This window comes from Mustela putorius, unplaced genomic scaffold (assembly GCF_011764305.1).
Source record: "Mustela putorius furo isolate JIRA1106 unplaced genomic scaffold, ASM1176430v1.1 tig00003845_pilon_pilon_pilon, whole genome shotgun sequence".
Taxonomy (NCBI): Eukaryota; Metazoa; Chordata; class Mammalia; order Carnivora; family Mustelidae; genus Mustela; species Mustela putorius.
The window spans coordinates 17,361,220-17,383,658 of NW_025421998.1; the positions used below are offsets into that span (position 1 = coordinate 17,361,220).

At 37.2% G+C, this 22,439-nt stretch overlaps 1 protein-coding gene across 2 annotated transcripts in view; it reads left to right on the top strand.

The window, feature by feature from the left end:
• Window positions 1–22,439, top strand: part of COG5 (component of oligomeric golgi complex 5) — a 295,721-nt gene that overhangs the window by 234,909 nt on the left and 38,373 nt on the right. The window lies entirely within an intron of this gene.

Here is a 22,439-nt window from a genome sequence, read left to right on the forward strand (position 1 = left end):
ACTGGCTCTACACAGACCATGGTAGCTCTTATGTAGGTAATTAAATGACTATTTTTCTCTCAAACTTTTTAATAGAAGCTTCTTTATGATGTTCATTGCTTTTTAAAAACATGGTTTGTTGCTATAAATGAATTTCAGTGTTAATATCCTGTAGAATCTGTGTAATTACTGAAAATGTCAGGAGAAAAAAATCATTTGATGGTCCCACCTGAGAACAATATTATAAGGAAGAACAAGCATTGCATAGAAAATATTTTGCTTTTCTGCTGCAGGAGGTGGTAGTGGTAATGGTAACATGGTACCAACGTGGTAAATGTAACTTCAGTTAAGATACTAATGGTTGGGGCACCTGGGTGACTCAGTTGGTTAAGTGTCTGTCTTCGGCTCAGGTCATGATCCTGCGGTCCTGGGATTGAGCCTTGTGTCAGTCTCCCTGCCAAGCAGGGGGGATGCTTCTCCCTCTTCCTCTGCCTGCCATTCCCCCTGCTTGTGCTTGCTCTTGCTCTCTGTCAAATAAATAAAAATATTAAAAAAAAAAAGACACTAATGGTAAAAGGCTTTGCCGAAATGAAAATGTATCAACAAACATTTGACTGAATTGGTACTGGTGGTCAGAGGGTCTATGACCCTAAATTACTCTGGCTTACGAAACTTATAATGCTGAAAGCTAATCAGAAAGTCATTTTCAACTTTGACTTTAGTGCCTAAAGAGATCCTAAGCATTAAGTGTAGAAAAAACATCATATGCTTTATTTTTCAAATATAGTATTGATTAAGGACTCAAGTAACATTTTAACATACATCTCTCATTTTGGTCTAATTGTACTATTTCTGTTACTCCTTTATGTTTTTAAATTTGTTGGGTTTTATTCTTTGATCTTGCTGTATTCCTGTTCTTTTAGACTTAAAACATTCAGAGGAAAATAGCCTCCCTCCTTCGGTGGGAGAAAGACTTGAAACAAATTTGAAGTAGAATAGCTACTTTATCTGTAAATGGAAATGTTGACTTAAAATATGGTATGACATATTTCTATAAATGGAGGATTCTTTTTATAGATGAAAAATATAAGTCCACAAGGTTGCAAAGTGACAGAAATCAGATCCTTCATGGAATGTCCAAGCAGTGAGATAAAGGAAAGCTGAAATTTTCAAGACAAACATGTTTTCAAAAGGGGGGACTTGTAAATGTAGAACCTGAGATGTAGAATGAACAGCTTTCCAGAATCCTAAATTTATTTCACTAAAGGTCAGTTGTGCAGGTTTGTTGGGTATCAAATCATTTTCATATACTTAACTGTACCTTTAATTCCTACCATGAATTAATAGGATTTTTCCAGTTGATCCCTTCTATGGACCATTTTTGTGGTCATCTCAATCACTGTGTGTATTTAGATAAATTCTTCCACAGGCTTAGAAAAGTAGTATTATTTCTTTTCACCTTCCTTATTTTAATATTCTAGGATATAGTGGAGCATGACATATAAATTATATCTATGTAGTACATGTATATGCTTATAATAATCTGAAATAATTTTATCATTACATATGTGTTAGTTTTTCTAGGCTTTTCTATTATTTTTTTAAAGGTTTTATTTACTTACTTGATAAAGATCACAAGGAGGCAGAGAGGCGCACAGAGAGAGAGAAGAAGGGAAGCGGGCTTCCTGCCAAGCAGAGAGCCTGATGCAGGGCTTCATCCCAGGACCCTGGGATCATGACCTGAGCCAAACCTGAGGCTTTAACCCATTGAGCCACGCAGGCACCCCTAAGGCTTTTCTTTTATAAATCACCAAAGTTATATGTCATACAAACCTAGGGACAGGTCATATGAACTCCATGGGGACAAATTCTTAAGTTCCTTTTTCTGACTCTTAAATGGTCACAGAGAATTTATTTCTTGAGGTTAGGGAATGGCCACGAAAATAACGATTATTAAACATTTTATAGTGGCTTGGGTTATGCCAGGCCATTTATGTATCTTATCTCATTTACTTCACAACAATCCTGTGAAATGGAAGAATCAATATCTGCCACCACAGAAGGGAGAAACTGAGACTAAGAAAATTTAATAGCATGCCCAAAACAGACTGCTGAAAGTAGAAAGCTAGCAAGTGTTGCAACTAGCAGTTAAATTCAGATTTGACTCTAGACCAAGCTTTAAACTGTATCATACCTCAACATAGCTACATTGTTTTTTATTTGAGAAAAGTAGGATTGTTTTTGTGATTTACTTTACAATATGAGATAGAGATCTAAATCTACTTTAATACATGCATGATTTATTTTATGTATGTGTTATAGTTTATTTAACTTCTCTGGTCTTAACGGATAGTGCCTTGGTCCATAACAATATGATACGAACTGGGTGACTTACAAATAACATTGATGTATTGCTCACAGTTCTAGAGCCTGCAGAGTCCAAGATCAGGGCGCCAGCAGATTTGATGCCCATTTACTTGTTCACTGATGGCTACCTTTTCCATGAAATCTCACAGGCCAGAGGGGCAAGGGGGCTTTTTTAAACCTCGTTTTTAAGGGTATAAACCCCATTCATAAGTGCTCCACTCTCGTGACCTAATCACCTCCCAAAGACCCCATCTCCTTGGGCGTTAGGTTTCAAGGTATAGATCTGGGGTGGAGTGAGTGGGAAGGGTGCAAACATTTAGAGCTTAGCAGATACTTAGATAGTTTAGTAGTTTAGTTTAGAAAAACAGGGATTTAACCTTGAATTCTCTTATGTGAGTTATAACCAGTAAGGTTTTACCACCTCTAGTATGTATTTAATTTAGTGTATAATGTGAATATCAGCTTCTTAGGTGCCCTTTTATGAAAAGGAGAGGCGTGCTTTTTAGACTGTCTTTATTTAAAGGTTCTTATTCACTTGTTTTGATAGCAGTTGTGAAATTATAATTAATTTGCTAAGTAGAATTTTATGTTCAAAATACATACCTGTAGGTATAGATATTATAGTTTATGACTGAGCAAACTGATTATTTAATGGTTATATATTTGTAATTTGTTTGTATAGTTCTGAAATGTGACCTTTAGAAGAAAATGTCACTTGACCTTGCTATTTTAAGTTTGAATCGATGTTTTCCTTGTCCTCTGTATATTAAAATGAAATTAAAATATTAGTATGTGAAAGAGTTATTGTGGTACTTTATAAACCCTTACAGGCTTGTGAACTTGTGATATCAAATACACTAGTAAGTAGTCCTTTTAAAAGGTAAACTGTGAGGACAGTGACCAATAGTAAGTATTATCTGATGGTTTCAGGGGATGACATCTAGAATCTTGGTGTATATGTCAGATGTTATAAACTGTGAGAAAGTAGATTGGCATTTAATTAGGTTGCAGACCATTTAAATGGAAACAATAATAGGAATGACATTTAAGGGGCAGTTTCAACTTTAATGCGGTCAGTAGCTATGTATGAGGTTGATAGTACTAGATGGCAGTAGGGTTTTGGGTTTTTGTTTTTTTTTTTAAAGCTTTGTAAATATACCCTTTATTCTTTGTGTAATTTCTTAAGCAATTTGGAGACTTGACATTCCCATAGTGGAAGAAAACCTACACGTGTGATATTTAAATGATGATAGAGATATACGTGGGTTCAACTTTCTTAGTTTTAAACAGATTATTTAATGCAGATTTAAATGTCTTCTACCTGGATGCTGCTCCGTATAGTATCAAATGGTAATAATTTATTTTATTAACATTAAAATAATAAAAGGTTTTTAAAAATAACTTGAGTTTTTATATTTTAAAAATAACTTGAGTTTTTATATTAAGTGCAAAGATATAAAACATATCAGCAGATTCTTCAGCCCAAAGGCACTTTAGCTGTAATGCAAACAGACTGAGCCCTTTGGCTTACCTACTGTCTTGATGCTTAGATAACCTTTCTCTCTTTCATACCTCCATTCTTTTTTTTTTTTTTTTAAAGATTTTATTTATTTATCGGGGGGGGGGGGAGAGCGAGCACAGGCAGACAGAATGGCAGGCAGAGGCAGAGGGAGAAGCAGGCTCCCCGCTGAGCAAGGAGCCCGATGTGGTTCCCAGGACGCTGGGATCATGACCTGAGCCGAAGGCAGCTGCTTAACCAACTGAGCCACCCAGGCGTCCCTCATACCTCCATTCTTGCATCGAACTACTTTAGGATCACTCCTCCTTTCCTTTGAGATCATTTTTTGCCTCTTTTCCCAGACTTGTGAGAGCTTGATTTTCTGTGGGCTCTGCCAGGTCAGTAGTAAATGGTCATGTTAGTCGAAGATTCAGCAAGCCAGAGTGAAGACAGAGGAAAATATCAAATAATGGTTATTGTCTGCTGGCTAACTGAGCATAAAAAAAAAAAAAGGTTATTGTCATTGGGCGGTATTTTCCAAAGAAAGTAAAAAATGCAAAGTTGCTGACTAAAGCCTGCAAAGTGTGTATTATCTGTTGCCCTGAGAACATTGCCTGACAGACCACCACAACACCTGGATGGCATACCATACATACACGCTGAGTACTCATACTTCCCCAGGCAGGTGGAGGGCACTAAGTGACTTTGCTTATCTTGGCTGTGTTTACTCACAGCAGGCTGGCTGCTGACGGAGGCTGACTTCGACCATAGTTAAACACACTGCTCTGTTCTGCGTGTCTCGCCTCCTGCAGCAAGCTCTCTTGGGCTTAGTCCTGTGATGAAGGCAGAAGCACACAAGAGGAAATATTCCCCAAAGTCTGGCTCACCAAAATAACCCAACCACAGTGCAGTATTAACTGCAGAGGATGCGGATGCAGACAGGGATGGAGGCTTGGGACCCATCATGCCATCTGTCACAAAGCCAAATTAAGAACATGGCGATAACAAGACAAGAGAGTTCATGGACTTTTCTTTTTATTCCTGAATCCCTCTACTTGAATCCTGTCAGTATGTATTAAATTTTTTAAAATACCTACTTATAGGTGTATGTATATTTTTGAGCTATTAAAAATGGAGTTGAAAATCCGCATATAACTCCCTAAAAACATAACTACTAGTGGCCCTATTGTTGACCAGAATCCTTACAAATAACACTAAGCAGTCAACACATATTTTGTATGTCATATGTATCATATACTATAGTCTTAATATAAACTAGAGAAAATAATGTATTATTAATAAAATCACAGGGAAGATATGTTTATAATACAATATTGTATTTATTGGAAAAAATGCAATATAGGTTATAATACTATATTGTATTTATTGGAAAAAATGAACTGCACAGTTCAAACCCTGTTGTTCAAGAGTCAGCTGTATTATTTTTAGCTGCACAAGGTATACAACATAATTTTTTAAAGTTATAGATATATATATCTATCTAGACAGATAGATAGATTTTTTTTTTTAGAGAGTGAGAGAAAACGGTGGGTGGAGAGAGAGAAAGTTCAGCTGACTCCCCGCCTGATACGGAGCTTGATCTCAGTGACCCTAACATTACTGCCTGAACTGAAACCAAGAGTCTGATGCTTAGCCAACAGTACCACTGAGGTGCCCCTAATTTCTTTTTCTTGTGGTGAGAACTTTTTTTTTAAGTTTGTTTGTTTGTTTAAAGTCATCTGTACACCGAATGTGGGGCTTGAACTCATGACCTCAGGATCAAGAGTCACATGCTTTTTCAACTGAGCCAGCCAGGCATCCCTATCGTGGTGAAGATTTTCAAGGTTTAGTCTTTTAGTAGTTTTCAGTATACAATACAGTTTTGTTAACTGTAGTCCCCTGCTATATATTATATTCCTAGGACTTACTTATAATAGAGTTTTTTATTTTTTTACCATTTTCATCCACATTTCCCCTATCTCCTGCCTCTAGCAATCACCAGTCTGTTCTTTGTATCTAAGTTCTTTTTAAAATATTCCACATAGAAGTGATACATTGCAGTATTGACTCTCTGTCTGGCTTATTTGACTTAGCATAATGCCCTTAAGGTCCACCCATGTTGTCACAAATGGCAGGATTTCCTTCCTCTTTTAATGGCTGAATATTATCCCATTGTGTATATGTATGTATACATGTATATATGTGATGTATGTATGAATATGTGTATGTTTCTACTTAAGTGTGTGTGTGTGTGTGTGTGAGAGAGAGAGAGAGAGAGAGTGTGTACACACATATATTTATACACATCTCAAATTTCTTTATCCAGTCATCCATTTGTGGGCATTTAGGTTGTTTCCATGTCTTGGCTAGTGTAAATGATACTGCAAGGAACATAGGAGTTGTAGGTATCTTTTCAAGGTAGGGATTTCAGGGGTGCTCAGGTGGCTCAGTCATTAAGTGTCTGCCTTCAGGTCAGGTCATGATCCCAGGCTCCTGGGACAAAGCTCTGCATCAGGCTCCCTGCTTGGCGGGAAGCCTATTTCTCCCTCTCCCACTCCTCCTGCTTGTGTTCCCTCTCTCACTGTGTCTCTCTTCTGTCAAATAAATAAATAAAATCTTAAAAAAAAAATAGTGATTTTCTGTGGGTGAATACCCAGAAGTTGAATTAGAAGTAGAAGTAGATCCATATGATAATTCTATTTTTAACCTTTTGAGAAAGCTCCGTAATGTTTTCCACAGGGGCTGCACCAATTTATATTCCCAACAGCAGTGCCCAACAGTTGCTTTTTCTTCATATCCTCACCGATGCTTGTTATATTTTTTGTCTTTTTTGATACTAACCATTCCAGTAGGGATGAGATACCATAATATCATTGTGGTTGTCTATTCAGATCTAATCTCTAATTGGATTTTTTGTTTTTGCTGTTGGGTTGTAGGAATTCTTAATATATACAGGATATTAACCTCTTATGATACATGATTGGCAAATATCTTCTCCCAAGTGTGTATTAAGTTTTTATGGCATTCAGTATCAATTTCATAGCCAAAAGATAGAAATTGATTACTATCATGATTCACTTAATGATTTTAATTAATATGAATATTACTTTAAAAAATGTATAAGCCTTTTTCTGTATACTTCATTTGATGATATGTATTTTGACCCCTTATCACATTCTCTCTCTTTTTTTAAGATTTTATTTATTTATTTGACAGAGAGAGAGATCACAAGTAGGCAGAGAGGCAGGCAGAGAGAGAAGGGGAAGCAGGCTCTCTGCTCGGCGGAGAGCCTGCTTCCCCTTCTCTCTCCGCCGAGCAGAGAGCCTGATGCGGGACTTGATCCCAGGACCCTTAGATCAGATGACCTGAGCTGAAGGCAGAGGCTTAACCTACTGAACCACCCAGGTGCCCCACATTTTCTAATCTTTATTCCCCTAAGCCTGTTTTCATTGCTATAATATATAATACTCAAATAAATATTTTTCTTCTTCTATGTTTTATTTCTTTCATTACAAAATATTTATTTTTTTATTTATTTTCTTTTATTTATTTTTAACTTAATTTCAGAATGTGGAGTTTCTGAAGTTTCTGAATAATAGAATAGATACTAATTCCAGGAAATAGAAGTAGTAGTTAGGGACTTGGAAAGAAATTTGGGCAATTGAATCTTGCCTCATAATTTTTTCTGTCATATTAGCTCTTCGATACCATGAAGATATTTAAAGATATTATTCACTTTTTCAAGGTACTTTCATTAACAGAACTAGACTGAATTACCTGGTTCATTTTTACAAGAATTAGAAGTGTCATTCCTGTAGAGCTTTTACCTCTTTTCAAGCATATTAATGATCAAAAAGAGCTTTTATTCTCATCCCTGTTCCAGGGTATTGGGATATAATTTAATTCCCTAAGGAGTGCTTCAAAATTATGCTCTATGGAAGTATGTTTCTGAGAGAGAAAATTGTCAGCATTTAGTCAAGTTTAGGCTTTGATTCAGAGCACCCTCCTATCCAAACACACTCAGGCATACTGATAACACGTAACAGTAAAGATCTAGCTATATTCACAAATAAGAAAGAAAACCTACATTTACCTCTTAGGGCTGCTGTAATTACCAGCCTCGTATGACATGAGGTCAGATTGCCTGGTAAATGGACCCAGGCCAAAACACACATGCAGGAATTGGATCTGCAGTGTGCCAGTGTGATGGGGTTCTGAGCCGTAAGCATTAGATATGATTGTGAATTGGAGAACAGTGGTGGTAGTGGTGAGGGGGAGGCATGGTTGAAAGGGCTACTCTAAAACCCCCCAGACACTTGGGATAATCAGAGAGAGGAAGAGGAAAAGACAGAAAAACACTTCCTTTAAAAGTTGGGATGCTGGGGCGCCTGGGGAGCTCAGTGGTTTAAAGCCTCTGCCTTCAGCTCAGGTCATGATCCTAGGATCCTGGGATCAAGCCCTGCGTCAGGCTCTCTGCTCAGCAGGGAGCTCTCTCTGCCTCTCCCTCTCTCTGCCTGCCTCTCTGCCTACTTGTGATCTCTGTCTGTCAAATAAATAAATACATAAATCTTTTTAAAAAAAATTTGGGATGCTAACTGAAGTTTGCTGCATTTAAATATAAAAAAACTTACATCTTAGAGGACTGATTATTTTTTTAACTATCCTTTACTATATCAAGCAATAGCACACTTCTAGGCAACTTTTACTCAACTCACTAGTAGGAAGTTGTGCCCATTTAGAGTATTTTTTCAGACATACCAAAAAAAATGGTGCATATGGAAAGTGTTCTATAATAGGAATCAAGAAAATCTTTTTTTTTCCTCAATCTTTTTTTTAAATCATTTTTCAATATCTTAGGGTAGGAATTGTTAATCTAGAAGGTGGGTGAAGGGGCTTCAGGGCATCTGTGAACCCCAGGAAACTGTCAAATGTTATGACATGTGATTTTTTTCTGGGAAAACATGATTTATTTCAAAGAGGTCTATAATCCTTTCTCCTGAAATAACTGAACTGTATCTAGAAAACCTCCCCATATGTCTTATTTGCAAACTATAATGTCTTAATAGGGGAAAAAGAAGAGGGGATATGAGCTACTTGGGTACAATGAATGATTTTTAGAAAGTTGATCAGGCCCTTGGAAAAATAGATGGAAGATAGAGTGTGTGACAAAACTTGTGTGGGTGTGATGGCCACTTCCTATTTTCTGTCCTGTGAAAAGAGTCAGTCTTCCCTGGTTGATGAAATTTTAGGGAGAGAATTTATGACAGTTGAGTTCCTTTTGGAGGACCTGCCTTTAAGCAGATATGGCAGGTTCAGAGAAAGCCATTCTGACATACCTGCTGTTTTTCAGTGACTTCAACTCAAAATAATACACCAGAGCAGCATATTTTACAGTGGCTTGTCCTGAGCTCCTTCATCCACAAGTTATCCAGACACCAACTGTTTCTGTATACCAACTACAAACAGAACACAGAATTTATTTTTTTTTAAAAAACATTATTTATAATGGCTTCAGAAAATAACGTTTCTGTGAATAATTTGAGAAAACATGGGCAAGACTATACCGAAAACTCTAAATCATATTGAGAGAAATTAAAGGAGTAAATAAATGATGGCATATACTCTCTTCATAGGTCGGATGGCTCAGTATAATAAACCTGTCTATTCTTCCAAAATTGACCTATAAGTTCAGTGTAACAATATACTTCTTACCAATGCAGAAATATTTGTTCTGCTAATATCAGGATCCACTAGAAACGTACAGTAATTAAGATGGTGAAGTTTTAGCACAAGGATAGAGAAATACATTGAAAGAGAAACAGCCCCACATGTATACAGTCACTTGCTGTGTGACAAAGATGGCAGAAGAGAACAGTGGGAAAAGGATGGTCTTTTCAGTAAGTGATGATGGGTTTGTTTAATAGCCTTGTGGAAAAAATTGAATGTTAGCTCTCACCAAGAGGCAAAAATCAATTTTAGATACAATGTAAATCTAAATGTGAAAGGGGAAACCTAGTAGAAATACCCTTAGATGGGGGCACCTGAGTGGCTCACGAGGTTGAGTCTGCCTTCGGCTCAGGTCATGATCCTGGATCCCGGGATCAAACCCCACATTGGGATCCCTGCTGAGCAGGGAGCTTGCATCTCTCTCTTACTCTGTACCCCCTCAAATAAATAAATAAAATATTAAAAAAAAAGAAGAAATACCCATACATATACAACATGAGACATGTAGAACAGCGTTATTTGTAATAGCCTTAACAGAAACAGCCCAAACGTCCATCAACACTGAAACAGATACATAAATGCTGAGATATTTATCAGTGAAATAGTGTGCAATCCTGAAAAATGAACAAAATACAGCTTCCATATATTCCTACGTGGATGAATCTGACAAACAATGTTGAGCAAAATATAAACATGTATATAGTTATTCTGTATGAAATATTATGTCCCAATGATTCCATTTGTATAAAGAAGTCACTTTATAGGAGGAAAGAGATGATTGAGTTGGGACTACAAGGAAGGGTTTTTGGAGCACTAGTAATACTTAAATTTTTTGTCTGTGGTTACAAGAGTCTATGATTTGTGATGACTCATTTATCTGTATGTATACATTTGTATCTTGATTTTGTATTTCAATTAAAAGTACCTTTAAAAAACTATAAAGGTATGTGTAGAGGTGGCACATAGGTGTATTCTTGTTTTTTGTTTTTTTTTTTTTAAAGATTTTATTTATTTATTTGACAGAGAGAGATCACAAGTAGGCAGAGAGGCAGACAGAGAGAGAGGAGGAAGCAGGCTCCCCGCTGAGCAGAGAGCCCTGAGATCATGACCCGAGCCGAAGGCAGTGGCTTAACCCACTGAGCCACCCAGGCACCCCGGTGTATTCTTGTTTTATAGGAGGATGATCATTTAGTCCTTAGGACTTGGAAGAATATGGAGCTTTTATAAGTTTTGGAAGATGTTTAGTGAATCTCTAATATTGAATAAACTAATCTTAGAAAAAAAGTGAAAAAGGACTAAGATCAGGAAAAGTAAAAATGCCTCTTTTGCTTCTTGATTTCACCAACCACCCACCTCTTCCCAGTTTAAATATCTAAGAACTTCCTAAAATAGACTAACCAACACTGTATATAATATGCTGTACATTTGGAAGTTTGGAGAAAATAAAGGAATGTGAGTGTGTGTGTGTGTACTTGTGCATGGACACACATGCACACATGTGTGGGTGTAAGGCATCTTTTCTTGGGTGTAGATTTATTTTTACTTTTGTAAAATACATGTGGCCACTCTCTTTGCTGAGAACCCTGTTTAGTTGGGAAATTGACTTTCTAATTGTAATCATTCTGGTAGCCATCAAAGATTTACATTAATGACAAGGAATATTGAACTCTGGGGAATTCAGATTCCCTTCCTGTTTCTCTCAAGAATCTGTGGAAAATGCTTCAAGAAAATATTGATAGTTTGAAAGCTTGGTTATAAACTAGTGAGGGAAATAGGGGTAGTCTTGTGAAGACTTCTGTGTGCTGATACGGAAAACTCTCTAAGACATATTATGAAGCTAGAAAAAGAAGGTGAAAATAAATACATTTAGCAGTCCCACCTATAAATAAAATAGATAATATAACTAAATGCTGTTTTATGCTTTTTCTTTTTTCTTTCTCTCTTTTTTTTTTCCTGGAAGGTCACAAGAAGAAACTGTTAGTGTGTAACTTTGGAGAGTGGGACTAAAGATGCGGAGAGAGAACATTTGGTTTTTAGTTTATACTTTTAAGTTAGTTCTGTTTCAGTTTTTATCATATGCAGGTTTTTTTTGTTGTTGTTGTTTTGTTTTGTTTTCAAATGCAGGTTTTTAAGTTGCAGAAGAAATAATTGAATTCGCACCCAAAGGGCGAGAGGAACAAGTGGCTTAAAAGCCAGCAGAAGCCTGGTAGCTCTTGAAGCAATGTGTGCTCTCAAATCTGTTATACATAAAGTGGCACCTTCGACCCAGAGTCTCTGGTTTTAAGGATCCTGCTTCTTCGGCCTTGTTATGTGCCTGTATTCCGGAATACTGAGAGACTAGAGACTGGCTAAATGCTCGGGTGTTCCTTGAATTCCCCTGACCCAATCTGATATCCTTGAAACTCTGTAACCTTAACTCTAGATCACGCTAGCCCTTGCAGGATATAGTAGGGGGTTTGGCCTTGGCCTTCACTCTGAAAGGGAAGCCGTTTAGTAGTCGGACACAAGAGGAAATCTAACTCAGAAGGAAGGATCGAAATGCAAGAAGTAAGAGTAAGCGTAAGCAATTGGTAAATATGTAGGTAAATCCGAGCCTTAATTGCATAAGATAATTAATAATAGTGAATAATTATGAATATATAAACAAGGTAGAACTGAAATACTTTCTGCAGATTAAAGTTTGAAATGAGGAGAAGGGGTAATGAATTTTAAAGCATTCTAAAAATGCTTTCATTATTTAGGAGGACTATAAAGCCATAGATATTTTGGCTTAAGTTGAATATGAACTTTAATAATTTAATTATGACCACTGAAAGAGTGGAAATAGAATATATAACTTCTAAATGAACTGATGGGAAAATGGGTAAAAGAGCAAAGTATCAGTTCAATAAAAGGCTGAGAAGTGAATGGAGTAAAAATCAAAGAAAATCATATGAGAATTACATAGTAAGATGGATTTCAAATATATCACTGATCACAATAAATGTAAATAGACTAAACTGACCCCTGACATTTCTCAGTTTGCGTAGAACCAATAAGTTTAACTTTGTGTGATACACCTAAACCATAAGCAATGTGGGTTCACAAGCAGACATTCAAGAAAGAACTCTTGAGACATTTTTGGTGCAAAAAGGTGCTTTTCTTATAGCACAGGGATAAGGCTTATGGGCAGAAAGAGCTGCACTTTTTGCTATATGAAGCTGATGGTTATATGCTTAGTGCTCAAGGGGGAGAGGACAAGGAGTATCATAAATGTCTTCTTCAAATTTCCACTCATAAAACTACTTTAGCAAGATTTCTGTAGTGCTTATCATTCAGCTTGATATTAACATTAAGATGCACGGGCAGTCATGAGACCCTTTAAGAATGTAGCAGCCAGTACATATTTGATCCTTATCAAAACTATGCAGGCTATCGGTCAGCCTTGTGGGCTAAAGGTGAACATTTTTTGTGCTTCTGTCCCTCATCAATAAGGACATAGTAAGGATGAACCTAGAGGAATGGAGAAAAAATATTTCAGTGACATCTAGGTGGCTCAGTAGGTAAGCATCTGCCTTCGGCTCAGGTCATGATCCCAGAGTCCTGGGATCAAGTCCCACATCAGGCTCCTTGCTCAGTGGGGAGTCTGCTTCTCCCTCTGCCTGCTGCTCCCCCTGCTTATGTTTTCTCTCTTTTTCTCTGACAAATAATAAATAAATCTTAAAAAAATATTTCAAGCAAATGCTAATTAGATGAGAACTGATAAAATGAGCTATAATAATATCAGACAAAGTGGATTCTAAAGCAACAGGCATTATTAGGGATTTGGGGGATATCATAAAATGAGAAAAAGAACAATTTATTAGGAAGGTATAGGAATTATGATACACCTTACAATGCAACCTCAGACTAATAAAATGAATGGATAGAATTTCAGAAATTGACAAATCCACTCTTAAAATGGGAAGTTGCATCGGTTAGGGGTTAATCAAGCCACTGTAGAATGATACTCTTTAAAATTACCTCCTTAAGACTCTTTCTTAGACAATTGAAGTCATTTAAGGCAGACACAAACTTAGAATGACTGTCAGATTTTGCAAAATGAATTTCTAGTTTTTTAGGTAATAATTGCTCTCAATCAGGTAATCTTGTTTGTTTCTGGTTTAACATTATAAACACCACTGTTAAGGTTAATATTCAGAGAGAGGCTTATTACTTAATGGAGTTCAAAAATATAAAATTTTGTTTTGTTATTAGGACTTTAGTTAAATTGAAGTTTATCTTTTGACTATATAAAGAACTTTGCTATGAAAATTAATACTGCTTTCAAGATTGTAGGTTTAATTACATTAGAACTTATATCTCTCAAAAACTGAAAGTACTAGTCTATATTTGCAAATATATAAACTACTGATTATTTTTTGGGGTGCCTGGGTGGCTCAGTGGTTAAGCCTCTGCCTTCGGCTCAGGTCATGGTCCCGGGGTCCTGGGATCGAGCCCCGCGTCGGGCTCTCTGCTGAGCGGGGAGCCTGCTTCCCTCTCTCTCTCTGCCTGCCTCTCTGCCTACTTGTGATCTCTGTCTGTTAAATAAATTAAAAAAAATTTTTTTTAATTTTATTAACTAAGGTTTTCATAGTAGGATGCTATTTTTTTTTATTTTATTAACTAACTTATAGTAGGATGCTGGGATTTTAGTTTTTTCACATCCCTGAGGATAATAAACTTTCATTTCTTTTGGAAAATCTGTAGTTTGAAATTCACTCTGTGCTAAACTCAAAGTATCCTAAATCAAGGCATGTAAAAAGTTTTTCTGATAATTAAAGAATTAATCATAGTTATTCATTATTGGAAAATGCGAAAAGCTCAGTATACTTGACAGTGAACAGTTCTCTCTTCTTCAAGGAATTAAAAATATGCAGACTTGTGACTCTAAATTTAATTAACAAGGCCAGTGTTTAGGAACCAGTGATTGGTTGTGGGTAGGTGGAAATTCCATCTGTTGTTCAAAAGCATAAGGTCCTTTGAAGAGAAATAAAGTAAGAGCTCTAAATGATCCATTCTGAGCAAATTGTGTTTGCCTTGCCCACCCTCTGAGGTTACCAAATCCCATGAGCCAGGTGGACATTTTGACAGGAGTGTGGACGATCTAGAGGAGGTTAATGAGAAATGTCTTTTTAAAGGAATACAGGTTGTATGAGCAATACAGTTTTGAATTACAAAGCTACATGTCATTCCTATATACTTATAAACAAGACTTGATCTTATTTCCACCTTTTTGGTTGTATGTAAACTCTCTAAAAGGCAGCCCATTTCAAGCTGTCACCTCTTTGATAACACATTTGTGTGAAGGTTTAATCTGATGTCAAAACACAACATTACTGTTGAATCTGTTCTGTGGTTAAATGTACCTGTCCTTATTTTTAGGTAAATAGATACATAGGAACACACTCCCCCCCTTTTTTTTAATCAAGTGGTCAAATATTTGACAAATTCAGCAGTCTGAAATATAAATAAGAATCAGGAAGAGAATAAAAATATCCTCTGACCTGCTGGAGGTGATGTCTCAGTGTCCACGCACTGAAGTATACGCTTGTGCAGAGGAACGGCTCCCAGCTGTCATGTGCTTAGTCCTCACTTTTCCCACTGTAAATCAAGTTAGACCAGGATGAGGGGAGATAAGATCAAGAAGAGAAAACTAACACCTTACGAATAAGAGAAGGATTCCTAAAAATTTCTAAAAGCTCAAGAAAAAGGGAAGACAAAATTTCCAAAGATATGAGTGAAGGGACAAGCAGCCATACTTACCCGCTAAGCTCTAATGAAGTAACTTCTGAAACAAAAATGTGTCATTGCACAAACATGGCTCACTGGAACAGTAGTGAACACATGCACTGGTTCATTTTAAGTAGAATTTGCTTACCTGTTCTGTGTGTCTTATGTATGAAACCCAAAAAATATGACATACACTGTACAAGATTTTCTTGGAAATATATTCTGACGGTTTTAGCATCTAAGAAAATTAGTTTCATTTGTCAGGGAAGTTTAGGTAAGCTGATATGACAGGGAAATGGAGAATTGCTACATAAATCTATGAATTTGTCCTTTGCTGCATGTTTGCAGAAACATGCCCTATGTCTGGCTTCCAAATACAATATAATTTTTTTTAAGATTTTATTTATTTATTTGACAGAGAGAGAGATAACAAGTAGGCAGAGAGGCAGGCAGAGAGAGGGGGAAGCAGGCTTCCTGCTGAGTAGAGAGCCCAATGCAGGGCTCGATCCCAGGACCCTGGGATCATGACCTTAGGCGAAGGCAGAGGCTTAACCCACTGAGCCACCCAGGTGCCCCCACCAAATACAATATAATTTTTAATGTATTACAGACTAGAGATGTTTGATCATTTAATTGTGAGTGTCTGTGTTTAATTTTATGTTTTTATAGGGTAATTGACATAATGAGCTAAGTGATATTTAATTATACTTCTTGTATTCCTTGCTCTCAGCCAGGTTATCTATGATGAAGGCATTTGATAAGTAAATATAAATAAAAACCAATTATTTTCATCTGTGTCACAGAATAGTAGATCAAAAGAAACTATCTTGGGGCCCTTGGGTAGCTTAGTTGGTTTATCCCATGCTTGATTTTGGACACAGGTCATGATCCCATGGTTGGGCTTCATGCTCTACAGGGAATGTGCTTGAGATTTTCTCTCTCCCATCTCTCTCAAATACATAAATAAATCAGAAAGAAAGAGAAAGAAAAGAAGGAAGGAAGGAAGAAAAAAAGAAAGGGAGGGAGAGAGGAAGGAAGGAAGGGTGGAAGGAAGGGAGGAGAAATGAATGAAGGGAAGAAAGAAACTATCTTTCCCCAAACCTTCTTTTGGGCAGGTAAACAGTGACCAAAGCAGTGTATTTTGTCATATTATCTTAAATCTTTCAAGGATGGAGATTGTACATCCTTTATTTTTATCGTTGGATAAACTTATCTTGTGCAACAGTTTCTAAGTGCATTCTACAAATGAACCTTTTTAGATACCTTTTTAGATACTTAATGAAATCCCATGGTGCCTTTACTAATATTTTAGTAACTTTCCTCAGTGTGTAATGCTTCATAATATTTCTTTTTTTTTTTCAAAGATTTTACTCATTTTATTTGATAGACAGAGATCACAAGTAGGCAGAGAGGCAGGCAGAGAGAGAGAGGAAGAAGCAGGCTCCCTGCTGAGTAGAGAGCCCAATGCAGGGCTCGATCCCAGGACCCTGGTATCATGACCTGAGCCGAAGGTAGAGGCTTTAACCCACTGAGCCACCCAGGCGCCCTTCATAATATTTCTTAACATGTTCACTTTCTTCCCAGTTTTTTTGTGAGAGTGAACTCCTGCACAAATATGCTGTTTGTTTTTTTTTTTAGTTAGCTCAATAATATAAGCACCTCTGATTGTTTTTTCTAACATAATGTGAATTACCTAGTATATACCTGACTGTTCTCTTAATCTTAGACATGTGGGGCTTTCCAGTTTCTCTGTTTCATAAATAACATTATCTTTGTGCATATAACTGTAAGTATTATATTCTTAGGATACATTTCTAATAGTGGGATAAGTAAGGATATAGCAGCTTTGAGGCTCTTGTAATATATTGCTCATTAGCATCTCTTGACCTAGAAAACATTGATGAGTATGCTTAGAATCAATCATTGGACCATCTGTCTAGAAAAACTGATATGACATAGATCAGGGATTTCAAATTGATTTCATCCCTTGTGTCGGGTTTAAGAAATTGGTCATTGCTACCTGGAGCACTGTCTTTGTGAGACAGTAAACAGGATGGCTTGATTACTCATGTCTTCTTTATGAATGGGAGGGGAGTGACAATCTGAGAGCCAAATATTTGCCCTTTATACTTTTCATTAAAATAATAATAATAATAATAATAATAATAATACTTAGCCTTTTTGTATGTCCTTTTTTTTTTTTAAGATTTTATTTATTTATTTGACAGGCAGAGATCACAAGCAGGCAGAGAGGCAGGCAGAGAGAGAGGAGGAAGCCGGCTCCCTGCTGAGAGGCAGGCAGAGAGAGAGGAGGAAGCAGGCTCCCTGCTGAGCAGAGAGCCCGATGTGGGCTCGATCCCAGGACCCTGGGATCAAGACCTGAGCAGAAGGCAGAAGCTTTAACCCACTAAGCCACCCAGGCACCCCGTATGTCCTTTTTTTTTTTTTGCTGTGAATCCCAAAATTGGATAGAAAACATTATTAGATCAAAAGATCTTAATATAAATTCCTCATTAAAAATTAATTTGGTAATTACACAGGCATGTTTACCACTTTCAGGAAATTAAGTATAGATATGACTGTATAGCTAAGAGTTTATGAGAACTTTTCAAAGTTTTTGTTAAAAATATCTGATTTGGGACGCCTGGGATGTGAGGGCGATCTGGCTGCGACATCTGTCACCCCATTGATCGCCAGGGTTGATTTGGGACGCTTGGGTGGCTCAGTTGGTTAAGCAGCTGCCTTTGGCTCAGGTCATGATCCCAGCGTCCTGGGATCGAGTCCCACATCAGGCTCCTTGCTCGGCAGGGAGCCTGCTTCTCCCTCTGCCTCTGCCTGCCATTCTGTCTGCCTGTGCTCGCTCTCTCTCCCTCTCTCTGACAAATAAATAAAATCTTAAAAAAAAAAAATCTGATTAGGGACACCTGGGTGACTCAGTTGGTTAAGTGTCTGACTCTTGATTTCAGCTCAGGTCATGATCTCAGGGTCATGAGATCAAACCCTATGTGGGGCTCTGCACTCAGTGGGGAGTCCACTTGAAATTCTTTCCCTCTCCCTCTGAACCTCCTTCCCCTAACGTAAATAAATAAATCTTAAGAAAAAAATAAGTAAATCTGGGTAAAGTGTCTATGAGTGCTCCTTGCGCTATTCTTATTTCTGTAATATTTTGTAAATTTGAAATTATTTCCCCAAAATGGTCATGGCAGGAATGGTGTTGGAGAGATGCAGGGTGATCCACCAAGCTCAAATGTTGGGCTGACTATATTCTGTGCTATGAAACGAGGATTAGCACCAGATTATCTTAAATTTCTAATCTTCTAGTGTTATATTTCACTTTGATGTTTGAATTTTGTTCTTTGTTTTTGGCACAGTGATATTGCATGTTTAGTTCTTTTATGTCATCAATGTTTTGCTCTTCTAGGTGTAATTTTTTTTTGTAAGATTTTATTTATTTATTTGACAGAGACACTGCAAGAAGGGGAACACAAGCAAAGGGAGGGGGAGAGGAGGAAGCAGGCTCCCCTGCTGATCCGGGAGCCCAATGCATTTTTCATTACTTGATCCTAGGACCCTGGGATCATGACCCAAGCTGAAGGTAGATGCTTAACGACTGAGCCACCCAGACACCCTAAGTGTGTTATTTTCTTCACAGAACTTTGTAGGTCTCCAACTTAGCCATCTTACTTTAGTCCTTATAAGGCTTGAGGCATCCAGCAGTTAACCGTTGAAGTCTAGGGATTTTTCTTTCTATAGTTTTATTAAAAAACAGCTTTATTAAAATATAATTCACCCATGTAAGTGTACAATTCACTGGTTTTTAGTATATTCACTTAGAACATTTCCTCACCCCAACAAGAAACCTCCTATGCATTAGCAGTCACTTCCCATTTACTGTCTTCGCCCATCTCCTAATTACTCATCTGTTTTTTGTCTCTGGATTTGCTTTTTCTGGCTATTTCATGTAAATGTAATCATTCCATATGTGCTCTTTCTGAGTGGCTTCTTTTAGTTAAGATGTTTTCAAGGTTCATCCACCTTTTGCATGCTCAGAACTTCTTTTTTTTTTTTTTTTTTTTTTTTTTTTTTTTTTTGCTGGACAGCATTCCATTGTATGACTAGACTACATCTTATCCGCTTATCAGTTGGCATCTGGGTTGTTTTCATTTGGGGACTATTACACTATGGCATGATGTCGCTGTGAATGTTTATATGCACATTTTTTGGTGAACATTTGTTTTTATTTTTCTCGTTTATATAATAAGGAGTCAAATTGCTGGGTATATATGGTCACTCTGTGTTCATCTTTGAGAAATTGTCAGACTTGTTTTCCAAAGTATCCACTCCATTTTACGTTCTAACCAGCAGTGTATGAGAGTTCTGATTTCTCCACATTCTGGCCAGCATTTGTTACAATTTGATTTTTTTATTACAGCGTTATCACGGGTCTGACAGGCCTTTCACTACTTTTAAAACCCTCAAATGTAGTCAGTTATCAGTAAGAATAGGATCTTCATGCTTTTCTAGCAGCAAGACTATCTCTTCTATAAGTATGGAATACATAAAATAGACATAAAATAACAAGAAAAATTCTTTCCTTTTTCCATTTCTTTGTTACTACTTCAAAATTATTTGGAGAGAATCTCATGAAAAGTAAGAGAGATTGGATTTTTTAAAAAATTGTATAGCTGAGTTCATAACTTCTAGATGCCCTTTACCGAGAGATACATATTTAACATTCAACACGCTGAGTTGGCCATAACTGCTGGTGCCAATGATGATGCCACTTTATTTTCTAGTTTTAGAGCTCGACTGGATTACAAGTTGGTGACCACGTCCATAAGGAAAGGCACGATAAACTAGAGTTCTTTAACCTGATGTCAAAAGGTCTTATGTTGACTTTATAGCCATCATCATGGGTTGTAATGTTAACAAAGGAATATTCCCTTTATTTTAATTGCAGTTTTTAATATTTTTAAATTGTATTTTACTACTACAAGTAGGAATTGATAAAGTAGGAGTTGAGCTCAGTTTTTATAAATGGATGTGTGTGTGTTCATCAAAGGAAAGTAGAAAGCAAAATAGTATTTCTTTCTCCTAGACTTTATTTGACTCTCTATAACAAAGGCAAGATGATCTTCGTTTCAGTTCTCTTAAAAGCCCAGCTTTTCACATGTTGAGATCTGTATCCACGTTCATAGAGTTGACTTAAGTCATTTTTTTAAAATTTTTTATTTTTTATAAACATATATTCTTATCCCCAGGGGTACAGGTCTGTGAATCACCAGGTTTACATACTTCACAGCACTCACCAAAGCACATACCCTACCCAATGTCCATAATCCCACCCCCTTCTCCCAAACCCCCTCCCCCCTAGCAACCCTCAGTTTGTTTTGTGAGATTAAAAGTCACTTATGGTTTGTCTCCCTCCCAATCCCATCTTGTTTCATTTATTCTTCTCCTACCCACTTAAGCCCCCATGTTGCATCACCACTTCCTCATATCAGAGAGATCATATGATAGTTGTCTTTCTCTGCTTGACTTATTTCGCTAAGCATGATACAATCTAGTTCCATCCATGTTGTTGCAAATGGCAAGATTTCATTTCTTTTGATGGCTGCATAGTATTCCATTGTGTATATATACCACATCTTCTTGATCCATTCATCTGTTGATGGACATCTAGGTTCTTTCCATAGTTTGGCTATTGTGGACATTGCTGCTATAAACATTCGGGTGCACGTGCCCCTTTGGATCACTACGTTTGTATCTTTAGGGTAAATACCCAGTAGTGCAATTGCTGGGTCATAGGGCAGTTCTATTTTCAACATTTTGAGGAATCTCCATGCTGTTTTCCAGAGTGGCTGCACCAGCTTGCATTCCCACCAACAGTGTAGGAGGGTTCCCCTTTCTCTGCATCCTCGCCAGCATCTGTCATTTCCTGACTTGTTGATTTTAGCCATTCTGACTGGTGTGAGGTGATATCTCATTGTGGTTTTGATTTGTATTTCCCTGATGCCGAGTGATATGGAGCACTTTTTCATGTGTCTGTTGGCCATCTGGATGTCTTCTTTGCAGAAATGTCTGTTCATGTCCTCTGCCCATTTCTTGATTGGATTATTTGTTCTTTGGGTGTTGAGTTTGCTAAGTTCTTTATAGATTCTGGACACTAGTCCTTTATCTGATATGTCGTTTGCAAATATCTTCTCCCATTCTGTCAGTTGTCTTTTGATTTTGTTAACTGTTTCCTTTGCTGTGCAAAAGCTTTTGATCTTGATGAAGTCCCAATAGTTCATTTTTGCCCTTGCTTCCCTTGCCTTTGGCGTTGTTCCTAGGAAGATGTTGCTGCCGCTGAGGTCGAAGAGGTTGCTGCCTGTGTTCTCCTCAAGGATTTTGATGGATTCCTTTCACACATTGAGGTCCTTGATCCATTTTGAGTCTATTTTTGTGTGTGGTGTAAGGAAATGGTCCAATTTCATTTTTCTGCATGTGGCTGTCCAGTTTTCCCAGCACCATTTATTGAAGAGGCTGTAGACTTAAGTCATTTTTATTTGTCCTACTCAAATGTAATTCACCTTTAAATATATTTGTTACACGTGTGCTTGGGTGGCTCAGTCAGTTAAGCATCCAACTCTTGATTTCAGCTCAGGTCATGATCCCAGGGTCCTGGGATTGAGCCCCGTTCTGGGCCCCATGCACAGTAGAGAGTTCACTTAGATGCTCTCTCTTTCTCTCACCCCCCATTTGCATGCACACACTCTCTCTCTCAAATAAATAAGTGAATCTCTTAAAAAAATTTTTTTACAGAGGACTTGATTAAAATCTGATCGGTATGAGAACAGTTTATATGTGGATTCTTTTCTCACATCAAACTACAGGAATTCTACATTAACTCTTAAAGCATTACATGTCCTCTCTCCTAAAACTCTTGTATTCAGAACTAAAAAGTGAGGAGTAGAAAGTTCTTAACTGTACTTCTACTGATCATCCATATACAGTATAATCTTAGCTAACTTCCTTTTCCAAACAAAATTTTAAATGTATAAAAATGAAAGTAAAACCCTCTTTTACCACCCATTTCATGGACTAGTATGATGGCTGTCAGATATAAATTGGATGG